The sequence below is a fragment of the Jaculus jaculus genome, unplaced genomic scaffold (genome assembly GCF_020740685.1).
Source record: "Jaculus jaculus isolate mJacJac1 unplaced genomic scaffold, mJacJac1.mat.Y.cur u25, whole genome shotgun sequence".
Taxonomy (NCBI): Eukaryota; Metazoa; Chordata; class Mammalia; order Rodentia; family Dipodidae; genus Jaculus; species Jaculus jaculus.
In genome coordinates this window covers 3,010,819-3,026,036 of record NW_025423515.1, presented here as the reverse complement: position 1 = coordinate 3,026,036, position 15,218 = coordinate 3,010,819, and the positions used below count along the sequence as shown (strand labels likewise).

The following is a 15,218-nucleotide window of genomic DNA, read 5'->3' as shown; positions in this document are numbered from 1 at the left end:
GATGTCATCCACTGTGAGGAGACATGGGTTTGATCCTCACTATAAACACCTGCATGCCATTCTTAGTGAGGAGTCATAAACTGGGTTATCTCTAGCACCTCTGTGTTGCAATGTAGTGTGAGGAGACAGGGTCGGACCTGTCAATAGAACCACTGTGATGCCCTACACTTTCAGTGAACAGGGACAGGGCTTTATATAGAACCACTATGATGCCATCTACTGTGAGGAGATAATGTCTAGGCTCACAGGAAAACCACTGTGATGCAATCCACTATTAGGAAACATGGCCTGGGCTCTACCAAGAGCCACTGTAATGCTATTCACTCTGAGAGGACATGGCCTGTGCTGTCACTAGAGCTACTGTGATGCCATCCACTGTGAGGAGACATGTCTTGGGATCTGAAAAACCACTGCGATGTCATGCACTGTGAGGATACAGTGCTGATCCTGTCACTAGACCCACTGTGATGCTATTTACTGTGAGGAGATACAGCCTGGGATTTCTCTAGAAACACTGTGATGCCATTAACTGTGAGGAGACAGGGCTACATCTATCACTAGAACATCTGTGATATCATCCACTGTGTGGAGACACGTCCTACTCTCTCACCAGAACTACTGTGATGCTATTCACTGGGAGGAGACATAGCCTGGATTCTCACTAAAACCACTGTGATGTGATCAACTTTGAGGGGATACAGACCAGGCTTTCACTAGAGCCACTGTGTAGAACGACTGACATCCCATTCACTGCAAGGAGACATGGACTGGGTTATCTGTACTATGATTGTGAAGCCATTCACTGTGAGGAGACATGGCCTGGGCTCTCAAGAATATGAATGTGATTCCATGCGCTGTCAGGATACAGGACGGGTCCTGTCCCTATACTGTGATGCCATCCACTGTGAAGAGACACTGCCTGGGCCCTGACTAGAACCACTGTGATCCTATGCACTGTGAGGAAACAGAGCTGAGCCTGTCACTACAACCACTGTGTTGCAATTCACTGTGAAGAGACACAACCTGGGCTCTCACTAGAGCTACTTGTTGTTATCCTCTGTGAGGACACATGGCTGGGCTCTCAAAAGAACCACTGTTATGTTATGCACTGTGAGGAGACAGGACAGGGCCTGTCACTATAACCACTGTGGTACCACTTACTGTAAGGAGACACAGCCTGGTCTCTCACTAGAAAGATTCTGATGCCATGCACTGTGAAGAGAAAGGGCTGCTCCCATCATTAGGAACATGGCCTGGGATCTCACTAGAGTCACTGGGGTCCCATCCTCTGTGAGGAGATATGGCCTGGCCTCTCAAAGGAACCACTTTGTTGTCATACACTGTAAGGAGAGAGGACTGGGTTGGTCACTAGAACTACTGTGATGCCATTTACTGTTAAGAGACACAGCCTGGGCTCCCTCTAGAAACACTTTCATGCCATCCACTGTAAGGAGAAAAGGCCTTCACTGACACTAGAAATATTGTTATGCCATTCATTCTGAGGAGACACAGCCTGGGCTATCACTAGAAACACTGTGATGTCATGCACTGTAAGGAGACAGGGCCGGGCCTGTCAGTAGAACCACTGTGATGCCATCAACTGTGAGGAGACAAGGCCTGGGCTCTCAACAGAACCATTGTGTTGTCATGCATTCTGAGGAGACTGCTGCACCCTCACTACAATCACTGTCATGCCTCACTGTGAGGAGACATGGTCAGGCTGGTCACTATAACCACTGTGATACCATTCTCTGAGATGAGACATAGCCCGGGCTCTCACTATACCCACTGTGATGCCATGCAATGTGAGGAGACAGGGTCGGGTCTGTAACTAGAACCACTATGATGCCATATGCTGTGAGGAGACATGACCTGGGCTCTCACTAGAACCATCCACTCTGTGGAGACACTACCTAGTCTCTCTCTCAAACTACTGTGATGCAATTCACTGTGAGGAGACATGGCCTGGATTCTCATCCAGTGTCATGCCATCACTGTGAGGAGACACTGAGTGGGCTCTCACTAATATCACTGTGAAACAGTGCACTATGAGGAGACAGGGCCTGGTCTCTCACTGGAACTACTGTGATGTCGTCCATTTTAAGGAGATATGGCCTCAGTCCTCACTAGGACTACTGACATGCCATTCACTGTGAGGAGACATGGACTGGGTGATCTCTAATACCACTGTGATGCAATGCAGTGTGAGGAGATAGGGTTGGGCCTGTCAATAGAACCAGTGTGATGCTATCCATTGTTATGAGACAAAGCCTGGGCTCTCACTAGAACCACTGTGATGCAACCCACTGTTAGGAGACATGGCCTGGGCTTTCACTAGAGCCACAGTTATGCCATCCACTATGAGGAGACATGGTCTGGGTTCTCAAAGGAACCACTGTGATGTCATGCACTGTGAGGAGAGTGGACTGGGCCTTTCACTAGAACTACTGTGATGTCGTTTACTGTGAGGAGACAGCATGAGCTCCCATTAGAAACACTCTCATGCCATGCACTGTGAGGAGACACGGCCTGGCATCACACTACAAACACTATGATGCCCTGCACTCTAAGGAGACAGGGCAGGGCCTGTCAGTAGAACAACTGGGATGCCATTGACTGTGAGGAGGCAAGGACTGGACTCTCAATAGAGCCATTGTGTTGTCATGCACTCTGAGGAGACACTGCCTGCACCCTCACTAGATTCACTGTCATGCCATCACTGTCAGGGTACACTGACTGGGCACTCACTAATACCACTGTGAAGTAATACACTGTGAGGAGACAGGGCCCCGTTTCTCAGTAGAACTGCTGCAAGGTTATCCTCTGTGAGGACACACCACATGTTCTCTCAACAGCACTTCTGTGTTGCCATCTACTATGAGAAGACACATCATGGGTTCACACTAGAGCCACTGTGATGCCATCCACTGTGAGAAAAATCAGGCTGGGCTCTCACTAAAACCAATGTGATGCCCTTGTACTATGAGGAGACAGGTTCAAGCCTGTCACTAGAACCACTGTGATGCCATCCACTGTGATGAGACATGGCCTGAGCTTTCAAAGGAACCACAGTGATGCCATGCACAGTGAGGATACAGGGTTCTGTCTATTGCTGTTACCACTGTGATGCTATCCACGGTGTGGAGACACTGCCTGGACTCTATCAAGAACCACTGTGATCCCATGCACAGGGAAGAAACAAACATTGCCAGGCCTGTCACTACAACCACTGTGCTGCCATTCACTGTGAGGAGACACAGCCTGGGCTCTCAGTAGATCCACTGTGATGCCATTCACTATGAGGAGACACAGCCTGTAATCTCACTAGAGCCACTGTGATGCTATCTACTGTGAGGAGACATGGCCTGGACTCTCAAAACAAACGGTGTGATGCCCTGCACTGTGAGGATAAAGGGTCGGGCCTGTTGCTATAACCACTGTAGTGCTAGATACTGTGAGGTGTCATTGCCTGGGCTCTCACAATAACCACTGTGATCCCATGCACTGTGAGGAGACAGGGCCAGGCCTATCACTATAAGCACTGTGATACCATTCACTGTGAGGTGACATGCCCTGGGCTGGCACTATAACCACTGTGATGCCATGCGCTCTGAGGACACAGGGTCAGGTCTGTCACTAGAACCATTGTGATGCCATTCACTGTGAGGATATACAGACTAGGCTCTCACTAGAAGCAATGTGATGCCCTGTAGTTTGAGGAGATAGTGTCAGGCCTGTCATTACAATCAGTGGGATGCCATCCACTGTGAGAAGACTTGGCCTAGGTTCTCAAAGGACCACAGTGATGCCATGTGCTGTGAGGATACAGGGCCTGGTCTTTTGCTATTACCACTGTGATGCCAGCCACTTAGTAGACACTGCCTGTGCTCTCAGAGGAACCTCTGTAGTTCTATGCACTGGGAGGGTACAGGGCCGTGCCTATCGCTACAACCACTGTGTTGCCATTCACTGTGAGAAGACATGGCCAGTGCTTTCACTAGAACTACTATCATGCCATCCACTGTGAGAAGACAAAGACTATGCTCACATTAAAAACACTGAGATGCTATGCACTGTTAGTAGACATGGCTTAGTCTCTCATTACAACCACTGTGATGCCATCCACTTTGCGGAGGCACGGTGTGTGGGCTCAGTAGAGGTACTGTGATGCTATCCTCTGTGAGGAGAAAAGGTCTGTGCTCTCCAAAGAACCACTGTGATGCCTTACACTGTAAATAGACAGAACCAGTCTTGTCAATAAAACAACTATGATGCCATCCGCTGTGAGTAGACAAGGCCTGACAAGACAGGCTCACAGTAAACCACTGTGATGCAATCCACTGTTAGGAGACATGGCCTGAGCTCTCACTAGAACCTCTGTGGGGATACACAGCCTGGGCTGTCAGGGGAGGCATGTGATGATATCCATGGTGAGAAGACATGGCCTGGGCTATCAAAAGAACCACTGTGATGTCATGCACAATGAGGATACAGGGTCCGGCCTGTAACTAGAACCACTGTGATGGCATGTTCTGGGATGACACACAGCCTGTGCTCTCATTAGAAACACTGTAATGCAATTCTCTGTGTGGAGACAGGGCTGAGACGGTCACTAGAACCTCAGAGATGCCATGCACTGTGAGGAGACAGGGTCAGGCCTGTCACTAGAACCATTGTGATGCAATCCCCTGTGAGGACACATGCCCTGGGATTTCAATAGAGCCATGATGATGTCATGTACTCTGAGGAGACATCACCTTGGTTCTCACTAGATCACTGTCATGCCATCACTGTGTGAAGACACTGGTTGGGCTCTCACTGATACCACTGTAAATCAGGGCACTGTGAGGAGACAGGGGCCAGCCTCTCATTAGAACTACTGTGATGTCATATCCTATGAGGAGACACCACCTAGTCTCTCACTAGAACTACTCTGATACCATCCACTATGAGGAAACACAGCCTGGGCTCTCAATAAAACAATGTGATGCCATGCACTATGAGGAGACAGGTTCGGGCCTGTCACTAGAATCACTGTGATGCCAGTCACTGTGAGGAGACATGGCCTGTGATCTCACTAGAGTCACGGATGCCATCCAATGTGAGGATACATGGATTGTGCTCTCCAAAGAATCACTGTGATGCTGTGCACTGTGAGGACACATTGCTGGATCTGTCCCTATAATCACTGTGATGCCATCCCTGTGAGGAAACACTGCCTGGGCTCTCACTTCAACAACTGTGACCCCATGCCATGTGAGGAAACAGGACCAGGCATATCACTACAACCACTGTGTTGCAATTCACTGTGAGGAGACATGTCCTGAGCTCTTACTAAAACCACTGTGAAGCCATGCACTGTGAGTAGGGTGTGGGGGTTGTTACTAGAACTATTGTGATGCCATCCACCGTGAGGTCACATAGCCTGCACTATTGATAGAGCCATTGTAATGTCATGTAATGTGAGGAGACATCACCTGGGTTTTCATTAGATCTGCTGTCATGCCATCACTGTGAGGGAACACTGACTAGTCTTTCACTAATAGCAGTGTAAGTCAGTGAACTGAGAGGAGACAGAACCCAGTCTCTCACTGGAACTACTGTTATGTCATCCCCTGTGAGGAGACATGGCTTAATCTCTCACTAAAACTACTGTGCTCCCATTCACTATAAGGAGACATGGCTTGGGATCTCAAACAAAACACTGTGATGTCATTCACTTTGTGGAGATACAGCCCAGGCTCTCACTGCAACCACTGTGATACTATCCACTGTGAGGAGATATGGTCTCATTCCTCACTAGAACTACTCTCATGCCATTCACTGTGAGGAGACATGGACTGGGTTATCTCTAGTACTACTGTGATGCAATTCAGTGTGAGGAGACAGGGCTGGGCCTGTCAATAGAACCACTGTGATATGATCCACTTTGAGGAGACAAGGGCTAGGCTCACAGTAGAACCTCTATGATGCTAATCATGGGTAGCAGACATCACCTGGGCTCTCCCTAGAACCATTGTGATTCAATAGACTGTGAGGAGACAGGGTGATATTACATACTCTGAGTAGACATTGGCTGCATCCTCACTAGGTCCACTGTTATGCCATCACTGTGAGGATATGCTGACTGTGTTCTCACTAATACCACTATTAAGCAATGCACTGTGAGGTGATAGTGCCATATCTCACACTAGAACTGCTTTGATGTCAATCTCTGTGAGGACAGATCACCTGGGTTCAATAGAGGTACTGTGATGCCATCCACTCTAAGGAGACACTGTCTGGTATTGAACTAGAGCCACTGTGATGCCTTCCACTGTGAGGAATCATGGACTGGGCTCTCACTATAACCAATGTGTTTCCATGCACTTTGAGGAGACAGGTTCAGGCCTGTCACTTGAACTGTGATGTCATCCACTATGAGGGGACTTGGCTTGTCTCTCACTAGAATTACTGTGATCCCATTCCCTGTGAGGAGACACTGCCTGGGTCCCCCCCCCCCAAAAAAAAAAAACCTTGGTGATGCAATCCACTTTGAGAAGATAACTCCCACACTCCACTGCAACCACTATGATGTCATCCAGTGTGAGGAGATATGGCCTCGGTCCTCACTAGAACTGATGTCATGCCATTCACTGTGAGGAGACATGGACTGGGTATCTCTAGTACTACTGTGATGCAATTCAGTGTGAGGAGACAGGGTTGGGCCTGTCAATAGAACCACTGTGATACGATCCACTTTGAGGAGACAAGGGCTAGGCTCACAGTAGAACCACTATGATGCTATTCACTGTTAGCAGACATCGCCTGGGCTCTCACTAGAACCATTGTGATGCAATAGACTGTGAGGAGACAGGGTGATGTCATGTACTCTGAGTAGACATTGGTTGCATCCTCACTAGGTCCACTGTTATGCCATCACTGTGAGGATATGCTGACTGTGTTCTCACTAATACCACTGTTAAGCAATGCACTGTGAGGTGATAGTGCCATATCTCACACTAGAACTGCTTTGATGTCAACCTCTGTGAGGACAGATCACCTGGGTTCAATAGAGGCACTGTGAAGCCATCCACTCTAAGGAGACACTGTCTGGTATTGAACTAGAGCCACTGTGATGCCTTCCACTGTAAGGAAACATGGCCTGGGCTCTCACTATAACCAATGTGATTCCATTCACTTTGAGGAGACAGGTTCAGGCCTGTCATTTGAACCACTGTGATGCCATCGACTGTGAGAAAACAGCCTTGCTTCTCAGGAAAAGCAATGTGGTGCCATGCACTGTGAGGACACATGTTAAGGCTTGTCACTAGAATTACTGTGATGCCTTCCACTGTGAGTACACACGGCCTTGGCTCTCAAAAGAACTACTGTGGTGCCATACACTGTGAGTATACAGGGCCTGGCCTGTCCTATAACAACTGTCATGCTATCCACTGTGAGGAGACAGTGTCTGGGCTCTCACTAGAACCACTGTGATCCCATGCACTGTGAGGAAACAGGGCCAGGCCTTTCGCTACAACTACTGCGTTGCCATTCACTGTGAGGAGGCATGGCCTGGGATCTCACTAGAACGAAGCTATGTACTGAAGAGACACTGAGCTATCACTATTACCACCTTAAAGCAGTGCACTGTGAGGAGACATGACCTAGGATCTCGAAAGCACCACTGTGATGCCATGAATTATGAGGAGACAATGCCGGGTCTCTCACTAGAACTAGGTGAGGTCATCTAATGTGAGGACACAAGGCCTAATATCGCTAGAACTACTGTCATGCCATCACTGTGAGGATAAACTGACTGGGCTCCCACTAATACCACTGTAAAGCAGTGCACCGTGAGGAGACAAGGACTGAGCTCTCAATAGAGCCATTGCGATGTCATGCACTCTGAGGAGGCACTGCCTGCATCCTCACTAGATCCAATGTCATGCCATCACTGTGAGGATACACAGACTGGGCTCTCCCTAATACCACTGTGAAGCAATGCACTGTGTGGTGACAGGGCCCTGTCTGTCTCTAAAACTACTGCGATGTGGTCCACTGTGAGAACACACCACCTGGGGTCTCCATAGAGCCATGGTGATACCATCCACCGTGAGGAAACACGGCCTGGGCTCGCACTAGAAATATTGTGATGACATGCACTGTGACGAGACAGGCCATGACCTGTCATTAGAACCACTGTGATGCAATCCACTGTGAGGAGACGGCCTGGGCTCTCAACATGGCCATTTTGATGTCATGCACTCTGTGGAGACATCATCTGGGTTCTCACAAGGTCCAATGCCATGCCATCACCGTGAGGAGACTCTGACTGGGTTCTCACTAATACCACTGTAAAGCAGTGCAATGTAGGCAACAAGGGATGGTCTCTCACTAGACTGACTGTGATATCATCCACTATCAGGAGACATGGCCTAGAATTGCTGTGACGCCTTTCACTATGTAGAGTCATGGCCTGGATTCTCATTAAAACCACTGTGATGAAATCCACTTTGAGAAAATACCTACCAGGCTCTCGCTGCAACCATTGTGATGTCCTACAATGTGGGGAGACATGTCCTCGGTCCTCACTAGGACTACTGTCATGCCATTCACTGTGAGGAGACATGGACTGGGTGATCTCCAGTACCACTGCAATGCAATGCAGAGTGAGGAGATAGGGGACGGCCTGTCAGTAGAAGCCCTGTGAGGCCCTCCATTGTGAGAAGACAAGGCCTAGACTCACAGTAGAACCGTTGTGATGCTATCGACTGTTAGGAGACATGGCCTGGCCTTCATAGAATCACTGTGATGCCATGCACTGTGAAGAGACAGGGCAGGGCCTGTCACTAGAACAAATGTTACACAATCCACTGTGGGAAACATGGTCTGGGCCTTCAAAAGAGCCATTGTGATGTCATGCACTCTGAGGAGACATCACCAGGGTTCTCATTTGGTCCACTGTCATTCCATCACTGTGAGGACACACTGGTTGGGCTCTCACTAATGCCAGTGTAAAGCAGTATACTGTAAGGAGACAGGGCTCGGACTTTAATAATACAAGTACTGTGATGTCATCCACTATATGGAGACACAGCCTAGTCTCTAACTAGAACTACTGTGATGCCATTCACTGTGAGGAAACAAGACCTAGGTTCTCACCAAAACCACTGAGATATGATCCACTTTGAGAAGATACAGCCCTGGCTCTCACGACAACCATTGTGATGTCGCCCACTGTGAGGAGACACGGCCTTGGTCCTCAATGGAAACACTGTCATGCTATTCACTGTGAGAAGACAAGGACTCGGTTATCTCTAGTAACATGGTAAATCAATGCTGTTTGAGGAGACAAGGTCAGGCCTGTCAATACAACCACTGTGAGGCCATCCACTTTGAGGAGACAAGGCATAGGCTCACAGTCACACTATTGTGCTGCTATCCACTTTAGTGATCATGGCCTGTGCTCTCAATATGACCACTATGATGCCATTCTCTTTGAGGAGACAAGGCCTGGGCTCTAGAACTACAGTGCTGACATGCACTGTGAGGAGACAGAGCCACCTAACGAAATCCACACAGCACACATGCTTCAGTTTTCCCTGGCATGGGTTCATTTTTAAGGAGGCTTCTGCTGGGGCCCTTGCTTAGGCCAGCTGTGCTTTCATAGCCTGCCTGTCTTAACTAATGGCCAACTGTTTTCCTGTGATCTTGCTGCTTTGACAGATCATAAGAAACATAATGATTTCCTCAGTTTCTAACTTCTTGTTGGGATAGAGTGCTGGGCGCTGCACTCCTCACGTGACAGGGTGTTCTGCAATGTTTTCATTTTGTCTTACTAATAAGAATGGAAGGCACTTTAAGTTCAACACAATGATCTTCCTCCATTTCCTCCTTGTCAAAGTTTGAGAATATCTAGTCTAGCAAAATTATAGTACTGTGTGATATTGTGTCAATTTACAAATGAAGTTGCTCACGCGGACACCATAGACAGGTCATGTTCAGCGCAGCAGAGGGCAGAAAGGATCATCCAAATTAAGGCTGAAGATTCAAGGTAAGTAAAGTTATGGAATCAAATGGCTCTCTCTTCCTCAATCTATTTCCCCCTTTTATTTGAAGGAAGAATTTCAAATAGTTCTAAACTCAAAGTTCCTGAAGAATAATTTCTTCCTACTTCTCAGATTATTCCAAAATACTTGTCCAAGCATTGCAGTAAGGGGCTAAAGGACTTCATACCATCTGATGTTTGAAAATAGACAATTTAAAATGAGCTCATTTACAGCACCACATTCAGAGCTTAGAGGGAAAATGTTGGTTCTTATTAATATACATTTACTTAAGAATATCAGTCAATTTCCCTCTCAGACTTGTGGATGAGATTCAATCACAATGAAGAAAAAATACTTGCCTGGCATGGTGGTGCACAATTTTAGTCCCAGCACTTAAGAGGAGTGACGGAGGAAGATCAATGTGTGTTCAAGACTAGCCTGAGCTACATAGCCAGTTTCAGGTCAGGCTGGGCTAGAGTGAGATTCTGCCTTAAACAAACAAACAAACAAAAAAACAAACAAACACTTCCAGTAACACTCTACTCTCAAAGAAGTGAGAATTAAACAGGTATTTTCACAGAAACATACAATACTAGCAGATTCTTCTTATTCTATTATAGTTGGGCCACATCAGTTAAAGATGAGTAAAACATCAGGTTTTTGTTTAAGTAGAGCAAATATATTCATTATATACCACCAGGTGGTGCACTATGTATATACTTAAATACTTATTTGCAAGCAGAGAGAGCTGGAGAGGGTCAGGAAGGGAATGGGCATGCCAGGGTCTCTTGCCACTGCAAATGAATTCCAGATGCATATGCCAATGTGTACTTCAGGCTGTATGTGGATACTGAGGAAATGAAACCAGGCCATTAGGCTTTTTGATCAAGCACCTTTACCTGCTGAGCCCTCACTCCAGCCCGTAATATATATGCATATGTATATGTATTTGTATATTTTTATATTTATATACTTATATACTAAGAGTCTTAAAAACAGGAACATAGTCTTTGAAAGGAGGGAATTAAAGTTACAAGCTTTTAAAATGCAGAAACAGCTGGGTTTGGTGGCACATGCCTTTAATTCCAGCACTCAGGAGGCAGAAGTAGGAGGATTGAAGAGAGGTCAAGGCCACCCTGAAACTACATATTGAATTCCAGGTAAGCCTGGGCTAGAGAGATAACCTACCTCAAAAAAACAAAATAAAAATAAAAACCCAAAACAAAACAAAACAAAAAATACTTTAGAGGCTGGAGAGATGGCTTAGCAGTTAAAGTACTTGCTTGCAAAGCCAAAGGACCCTGGTTTGAATTTCCCCGAACCAAGCACTGTAGTAAAGGGGCTAAAGGACTTCAAACCATCTGATGTTTGAAAATAGACAATTTAAAATGAGCTTAATGGCCTGGAGCTCAACAACTTAGCTGGACTAGCTGGCCAGTGAGGCCCCAGGAATCCAGTTACTACTTCCCTACTGCCGAGAAGACAAGGGTGTGCCACCACACCAAGCATTTCCACATGCTCTGGGCACCAAGCTCAGGTCCTCATCCTTGTAAAGCAAATACAGTTAGCTCTCTAGCCCTGAGGATTTCATCTCTTAATACTACAATTTTGGAGATCAGTATTGAACATATGAATTAGGGGGCACAAATGTTGGGACCACAGCAGTCACCAGGATTTTGCCCCGGGAACCTGCCTCATTACCTAATTCTACCATCATAAATCCACTTGCTACAGACAAGCATTGTTTCTTTTTACTAATATTTTTATCTTTATTTATAAGAGGAGGGGGAATGGGTGTGCCAGGGCCTCTAGCCACTACAAATGAACTCCAGATGTACTCACCACCATGTGTATCTGGGTTACATGGTTTCTGGGGAGTCGAACTTAAGTCTTTAAGCCTTACATTATCTTAATCACTAAGCCACCTTTCCATCCCCCATTGTTTCTTTCTTGTCTGTGTGACTATCTCCAAATATTTTCTGAGGGCATTTCATTCATACCCCAGCCTTCCTCTGCTCATACCTACAAACTGCATTCCCCAAGATCCTGTACTAACACAGAATTCCAGCAAAGGCTGGCCACAAGGAAGTCCTAGCAGGTGGTTAGAGGGTGCAGGGAGGGGAGACGTCTGGAGTACTCCTTCTCCCCTGTTCTCTGCTTTTGGTGTTCCCTCTCGTAATGTGCTTCTCCTCACATGGTCACAACATGGCTCTGGAGTCTTTGGGGTGGTCCAGGCGAATCTTCAATTGACTCTTCAGCCCTTCCACCCATCTGTAACACCACGCACACCACGCACACCGCACACACAGAACAAAGAAGCACTGTTATGGAGTTTGTGAACACGTTTTTAAATTACAGTTCTAATATATTACAAAAACATTTATGGGTTTATGAAACCATTCAAAAAACCATTTGTCTTTAGAGAGAAAATGAATGGAATGTGATTATAAAGAGAATCATGTGGGCTTTAATCACATTTAATCCTTTTAAAAATGTTATAATTTTAATATATGATAAAATTTTGAGGGTTGTTAAAACTCAGTCCTAGACATAGAAGTGTTCTGTTTCTATCATTCTCTCGTATAGGCATGAAATTCTTTGTATAAAACATTTACCTTTCAAAATATGTTTTTATTTTCTCAAAAAAATAAAATTGATCAAATTGCTTTGTTTCTTCAAAACCAAATGCCAACCACAGAGAACTAGATGAACACATATCCCCTTATAAGCAAGTGCCTTTAATGGCTGCGCAGTCTCCCTAAGCTGATTTTCTTCTTTTTGCCTTTTAATCTATTTCTGCATTTACTAAATCACATAACCAACCCACACTGTGATCTGAGAAGTTGTTTTTTTTAATAATAAGTACTCTCTGTGCTTCTCTTTAATTGGTTTTCAACTTCCATTTGGCACATGGCATCTAGACATCCTGGGATCATAATTGAGTGCAGGTAACTATAAATTGCCTCTTTTCCAGACTTCTCAGAAATGAAAGTAATGTTGGGTTCCTGTGCAGTCAACAAAGAAAAGCAAATGATGGGCTGTTGAAAAGGCTCAGTGGGCAAAGGTGCTTGCCACAAACATGAGAGCTGGAGAAATCCCAAGACCACCTGAGTCAGAATCCTCAGGACCAAATAAATAACTGGGCATGGCCGCATGTCTACGTCTCCAATCCTGTGGGGAACAGCGACCAGAGAATTGCTGGGGCTCATGAAAAAACTGCAGCTCCACTTTCAGAGACAATCTGTCTCCAGGGAATAATACAGGTGAGTGATAGTGGAAGGACAGCCATCATTCTCCTCTGGCCTATACGTGTGCATGTAGGCACACACATCTACACACGCATATGCATACACCGCATAAACATACACTGTGACACCACACAAACTACACATGCAAAAAAATGAGGATAGCGGTCCGTACTTCTTTTCCAATCTTGCCCAAGTATATGAAGATTCCTTACTGCCCATTCTCCTTGGTTTATTTCCACTACATTCCTTCCAAGTTGGATTGTGAGAGAAGATGTTACTTTTTTTTTTTTTTTTTCCATCTGAAGGGAAGGGTTAAACTCTGAAAAACGCAGAGTAGATTAAACATGGAGGAAAAACTATCAATATGTCATCAGATATACATGCTATTTTTAATTTGTCCCTGTCCATTTGAAGCAAACATATCTAATGTGCTACAAATATTTCTGGTAACACAGTATCCTTTTTCCCTTTAATAATGTAAATGTCTCACTCTCATTTGGACCTGGTGAATTGCTGTTTTATTTAATGAAAGAAAAGATAAATTGTGCTTGATATGTATATATTAATTTCTATGAATTTTGTAGCTGACATTTCCAAAAGCATAGCCACATAATTTCTCCTTCCTTAAATTTACAGCCAGGGAACTAACTGTTTAAATACAATTTTTCTTAAAATTTTTTTAATTTATTTATTTGAGAGCGACAGACACAGAGAGAAAGACAGATAGAGGGAGAGAGAGAGAATGGGCGCGCCAGGGCTTCCAGCCTCTGCAAACGAACTCCAGACACGTGCGCCCCCTTGTGCATCTGGCTAACGTGGGACCTGGGGAACCGAGCCTCGAACCGGGGTCCTTTGGCTTCACAGGCAGGCGCTTAACCGCTAAGCCATCTCTCCAGCCCTATACACAATTTTAAATGATGCATAAAATGCTTCCTGTCGACTTTCGGTCAAGATGGTGACCGCCTAGCTGCAACTCAGACAACAAGGAAAAAAAAAAAGATAGATGCAGATCCTAAGAAGAGAGCTGCCCCAGCATACTTCAAAAGGGGCCCAACTGAAACTAAGGACAACTGGCGAAATAAGCAAGGGTGATGTTTTCCTGTGAACAGGATACCAGCACAAAGGGGAAGGAGATCAACACAGAGAAAAATCAACTCCTACCAAATCAGAGAGCCAGAGCCTCAGAGGCCCCCAACACCTCACTGAAGCAGACCAAAAATGAACCCAACATGGCTCAGGGAAATTTTGCAGAAGAGGGGGCGGAAAGAATGTCAGAGTCACATGTTGGGTCATGATTTGCAGAGACATTTATCATACCAATAACTGGGGGCTAACGCCACAATGCACGACCCATTTTTGTTAACAAGGAGGGTCTAATGGGAAGGGGTAGATCACAGATGGGCCTAAATAATGGTACCAAACTGCCTGTATTTACTGAAAAGAAAACTAATATATTAAATTTAAAAAATGCTTCCTATCATATTTGTTTTCTTAGTTTTCAACATGCATATTTGCCATTTATGTATGATGAAGCAACACTCTCTCAAAATTGTGGAAAAAGAAAGCTGTTAGCTGTTTTAGGGTTTCATTATTGAATCTTGGCTGTTGTGCTCTGCTGGTGGCAGCCTGAGTTTCCTGGAGGTTGGTAGTTTTGCTGCAATTGCAAGCCAGTTCATGCTAACTCAATTTGAAAGGTTAGATTGCAGGTGTGGCAATCATTAGTTTTGTTGAAAACCTCAGTGAAAAACCCCAAAATGGATTTCACTCTGGTAGCACTTTGAGGGAAGAGAAGTGAAGTGATAGATGAAGTGTGTGTGTGTGTGTGTAATAAAAACATGGCTTCACTAATGAGATGGCCCAGTGAGTAAACTGCTTGTCACATAAGCATGAGGACCCAAGTGACACCTGGTGTAATGCAAAACACCTGTGGTCCCAG

General features: G+C 45.6%; 1 protein-coding gene across 1 annotated transcript in view; it reads right to left on the bottom strand.

Annotated features, from left to right (window-relative positions):
- The window catches only part of LOC123457507 (vomeronasal type-2 receptor 116-like), a 104,705-nt gene that overhangs the window by 75,790 nt on the left and 13,697 nt on the right, over nucleotides 1-15,218 (bottom strand). The window lies entirely within an intron of this gene.